This window comes from Melitaea cinxia, chromosome 20 (assembly GCF_905220565.1).
Source record: "Melitaea cinxia chromosome 20, ilMelCinx1.1, whole genome shotgun sequence".
NCBI classification, from domain to species: domain Eukaryota; kingdom Metazoa; phylum Arthropoda; class Insecta; order Lepidoptera; family Nymphalidae; genus Melitaea; species Melitaea cinxia.
The window spans coordinates 10850097-10856096 of NC_059413.1; positions in this window are offsets into that span (position 1 = coordinate 10850097).

Below are 6000 nucleotides of genomic sequence, written 5' to 3' on the forward strand. Positions count from 1 at the left end.
GTCGAACCCCATTGATCACATTGAGAGTGATTGGATGGATGTTGTCAGAAGGAGGTGCAGCTCACTTCCACAAATGGAACAAGTTAAGATAAATTCAGAAGATATAAGTTATGCAATCCGTTCAACGTCGAATTGGAAATGTCCTGGACTGGACGGATTACATAACTTTTGGCTTAAATGGTTTCATAGTTCGCACCCCATCCTGGCATCACAATTTCAAAATGCAATTTGTACTAATTCATTACCAAAATTTATGACGACTGGTACCACATTCCTGTTATACAAATCGGGATGTACCGCTGATCCTAAAAACTACCGCCCTATAACTTGCTTACCCACCATCTATAAGCTACTTACATCTGTTCTCGTCGCAAAAATTACAAAACATATTACTACAAATAATATTTTGGCTACGACTCAGAACGGATGTAAGTCTGTTAGTCGCGGTACCAAGGAACTTCTCCTCATAGACATGACCATATGCCAACAGGTACGTCGAAACCGGAAAAATCTGGCTGCCGCTTGGATTGACTACAAGAAAGCGTATGATTCAGTGCCTCATACATGGCTTATAAAAGTAATGGAGCTATACAAAATTGATGCTGCTTTGTGCTCTTTTCTGAGTACGTGTATGAGGCAGTGGAACACTTTTTTACGTCATCCGGGTGCGGTTGATATTTCAGGATCGACTGAACCGATAAGGATTATGCGGGGTATCTTTCAAGGTGATAGTTTGAGTCCATTGTGGTTTTGTCTAGCCTTGAACCCTCTAAGCACTTTATTAGAGGATTCAAGGTTGGGCTTTCACCTTCGTAGAGGAAGCAAAGCAATCTCTCACCTACTTTATATGGATGATTTGAAGCTTTTCGCATCCAAACTACCAGACTTATACAAGTTGTTAAAAATAACTGAAACCTTTAGCACTTGTATAAGAATGGAGTTTGGTGTGGATAAATGCGCTGTCATCCATGTAGAAAGAGGTAGAATTGTATCATCAGAAAATTTAGAACTTAACAACTCTTTGTCTTTTAGATCTCTCAACGAAGGTGAAACCTATAAATATCTCGGAATGTCAGAGGCATTGGGCATTGATGACGGAGCCATGAAACAACTGGTAAAGGAACGATTCTTTGGCCGGCTGAAACAAGTTCTCAATAGCTTTCTTTCGGGCGGTAACAAGGTGCGTGCCTTTAACAGTTGGGTTATGCCCTTGATCGTCTATACCTTTGGCATTTTGAGATGGACTCAAACGGAATTAGATACCCTTGATCGCCAAGTCCGTAAACTGTTAACAGCGTACCGAATACACCATCCTCGATCGTCTGTGATGAGATTATACATCCCACGAAAATGTGGGGGTCGTGGCTTTTTAAACGCTAAAAATCTCCACAATCGTGAGGTGTATAATCTCAGAGAGTACTTTTTAAATATGAAGAGCGATATACACATGGACGTTGTTGCAGTTGATAGGGGCTTTACTCCGCTGTCCTTAGGCAAAGAGAAATGTCGTAAGCCTATAATAATGCGTACCGTTGACCGCGTGGCCGTATGGAAGAGCAAGGAATTACATGGCCGGTTCTACAAAGTTCTGACAGACCCAGATGTAGACCAGCCCAGCTCTATATCCTGGTTACAACACGGGAACCTCTTCGGAGAAACCGAAGGTTTTGTCTGTGCAATTATGGACGAAGTTATTAAGACGAATAACTACCGGAAACATATCATGAAAGATGGAACTCCAGACATATGCCGAGCTTGCCATAAGCCTGGAGAATCCATTAGACATATTGTTTCTGGTTGTAGTCATCTTGCTAACGGTGAGTACTTGCACAGACATAACCAAGTAGCCAGGATTATACACCAACAACTTGCTATTCGATACGGCCTCGTTGAAAATGAGTTGCCTTATTATAGGTATAACCCAACGCCATTTCTTGAGAATGGTCGTGCATTGCTCTACTGGGATCGATCTATTGTCACTGACAGGTTTATTGGCTGCAATAAACCTGATATAGTGCTAGTAGACCGATCAGCGCGCCGAGCAATTATTGTTGACATTACAGTTCCACATGACGATAATCTCGTAAAGGCCGAAAAAGAAAAATTAAGTAAATATTTAGACCTTGCCCACGAGATTACCGGCATGTGGAATGTAGACTCAACAATAATTGTTCCTATTGTTGTATCGGTTAATGGTTTATTAGCGAAGAGTTTCGACCAACACCTTAAGAAACTCTCACTTGACTGTTGGATCAAGGGTCGGATTCAAAAGGCAGTGTTGCTTGAAACGGCCCGCATTGTGAGGAGGTTCCTCAGCCTGGAACCTTAACTACCGGTGGCCTGGGCCTCAACCTGCCACCGGAGGACTACTATTTTTATATTTTTAAATATTTTTATTTGTCTTTTTTATAAATATATTTAAAAATGTAATCATAAGGAAAATATATTGAATAAAAGAAATAATAATAATAATAATAATAATAATAATAATACACTTTATTGTACACCAAAAACAGAAATAATACATATCAAAGAAAGAAAGAAAATATTGACAATATATTCATTAGGTACAAAGGGCGGCCTTATCGCTAAAAAGCGATCTCTTCCAGGCAACCTAAGGGCAAAGGAAATGGTCTAGCGTCAGCATAGGTGTACAAGTTACAACAAATTTATTATAAATATTCAAATAATTAAACATATACATACATACTACATACTATAATAGATACATAAATACATACATACATACATACATATATACATATATACCCACATACATGCATACATACATATAAATACATATATGTATACATTATAATTATGAATTACTTGTTTATTGTTGAGTTTGAAGAAAATGCTTCCAAACAGTCTTTTTAAAAAGTGCAGGTGTTTGTATACGTCTGATATTCAAGGGCAAGGTATTCCATAAGCGAGAGGCTTGAACTGTAAAAGATTTGTCATAAAAGGAAGAGGAGTGAGAAGGAATTTCAAGAAGAAAATTACTGTCAGAACGAAGACAGCGTTCGTGAGAATCACAAAGGAATTTGAAACGTTCTTTCAGATAGGAAGGGGTAAAGGGATTAAATAAAATGGAGTAAAGTAGGGTAAGGATATGAGTATTCCTGCGAAGGCGAATTGGGAGCCACTTGAGTTTTTTGCGAAATTCCGAAATATGGTCATATTTGCGTAGTCCAAAGATAAATCTTATACATACATTCTGAATGCGCTCAAGCTTATTAAGCTGCTCCTCTGTAATGTCAAAATAGCAAGTATCAGCATAATCAAGAATTGGTAATAGGAGACTATGTGCAAGAGCAATTTTAGTAGGAATGGGCAGAAGATTACGCAATCTGCGGAGAGACCCAACCGAAGCGAACAGTCTGCGACTAATTTCACATATTTGAGGACCCCAAGAGAGATGTTGGTCAAAGATAACACCTAAATTTCTCACGCTTTCGCTATATGGAATGGTGAATCCATTAAATGTAACAGGAGATAGCTCAGATTTATCAATGCGGCTGAGCAGTCTGGAGCTTCCTATAATAATAGCTTTCGTTTTATTTGGATTTATATTTAGGCCATAGGCTTTACTCCATTTACCAATGGCTAAAAGGTCATTGTTTATACGCGATACACACTGAGATAAGTTATGAACAGTGGAGTGAGAGTATATCTGGAGATCATTTGCATAGAGGTGGTAGAAAAAAGATATTACATTACAGATAGAGTTTATAAATATTGAAAACAAAAGAGGGGAGAGCACGCCACCTTGCGGGACACCGGTATTGACCATTGACCAATTGGAGTATGAGTCATTCAATTTAACTCGCTGCCGGTGACCCTGCAAGTAACTAAGAAACCAATCAGCAACCTCAGGAGATATGTTAAGAGAACGTAAAATATCACATAGTATATCAAAGTCCACAGTATTAAAGGCGTTACTAAAATCGAGAAACGTTAATACCGTGACCTGTTGGTTTTCCATATTTGATCGTATATCATCAGTTATTTTTACAAGCGCAGTAGTCGTACTGTGACCTGGACGAAAACCGGATTGCATGGGATTCAACAGACGGTGTTTCAAAAGGAAACTGCTGAGCTGTTGATGCACAAGCCGTTCGAGTGCTTTGGACAGAAAAGGGAGGATGGAAATAGGACGATATTCGGATAAGGACGACTGATTAGTTTTTTTTGGGAGAGGTACAATTTCAGCATCTTTCCACATCGATGGGAAAGTGCAGGTAGAGATGGAAGTATTAAAAATGGATGTAATTACCGGTGTTAGTATATCAAGGAGAGGAATGATCATTTTCCGACTAATGCTATCGGAACCAACGGAATTTGAAGTTATTGCTAATATATTCTTCTTAACATCACATTCAGAAAGCTGATCAAGAAAGAAAATGGGAGAATCAGGAACTGACAAAGCTGAAAGTTGATTTCTTGTATGGGCTTTAGTTGCACTATCTATGGCAACAGACGAAGAGAAGTGGAGATTTAACTCGTCAAGATTAAGATTTTGAGAACTATTATCCAGACGTGCTTTGCCAATTCCAAGAGATTTAAGAAAATTCCAGACTTTGCTAGAATCTTCTTCTTCGATGACAGATTTGTGGATATGGCGACGATGTGCATCTCTACACACCCTATTACAGTGATTCCGAGCCTTTACGTATACCTCTCTATTAGCCTCACTGTTATTCAGTCTGTACCGCGACTTAGCACGAACTTTTTTTCCTGCAATTTTTTAATTTCGGGTGTAATCCATGGGGCAGGTAGATGTTTTATTCTTACTGGTCGAATGGGTGCGTGAATATCGTAAAGTTGTGTAAGCAGAGAGCTGAAAACAGCTACCTGGCTGTCAATTGTACCTGCATCGTAAACCGCAGTCCAATCAATCTCAGCTGCATCCCTCCGCAGTTGTTCCACATCCATTCCACCAAAACTACGCTGCAGAAGAATTCTTGATTTAAGCTTAGGAGATTTGATTTTGTAGGATTTTAAATGATTGTAGTGTTGAAAATAAAACAATGTGTTTAGATATCAGCACAACGAAACATCATATTAATATTTTTCATGTCGAAGCTATTATGTGCCTAAAACCTTTTTATTTGTCACCAATAGAAGTTAAATCTTAATAAAACTAAGTTTTAATAGTTCAACATTACTTGAAGTTGAGCATTTTAACAACAGTTCGATAAGAATTCTCATCGTCGATCGATTTATTATCCATTTAAAACGAAGTGTAATTTTAATACAGGATATTTAAATTAAACTGTAAGCCAACACATGTTTTACCCACGCATTTTAACAGAATATGATAAATAGTTAAGCGTTGTAATAGGATGGCAGTGATGTATTTGTAGGTTACCTTGGTTTTGATTGTTTTGATAAAGATCTCAGACTGTACTAATATTATAAATAGAAAGTTAGTGAAGATGGATGGATAGATAGATGAATGTTTATTACTCGTTCAAGCTAAAACTTGTAAGTTGACTGTTATGAAACTTTATACGTAGACAGAAATAACAATAACATATCTACTTTTTATCCCGACATTCTCATGCAATCGGATATTACACGGGTCGAACCGCAAGGCGCAGATAATTATTTGGAAATTTTATATACAGTATATTATATGATATATAACTGCTTCAAGAACTGTGTATCTAAATTTTCAGCATATTGCCAGCAAGCAAGCACAATCAGTTTCAGCAAAAGCACCAAATCTATTATCGATACCTTACCAATCAATAATACAAATGATAAATTAGTAATAAAATAATAACAATGATAAAATATTTATTAAATATCAAAGTGACGAAAATCAACGATCAATCACTACAGTCTGCTCCAAGTCAAGAGATCTGCATAGTTACAGTCACAGACTTTTTCACATGTTGTTCACGTGTTTTTTTTTTTTTTATTGTGTTCTTAAAAAAAACTAACTAACTTTGCTTTTTTTATCAAATTTCAAATTTTTCTATTAACTAATAATTG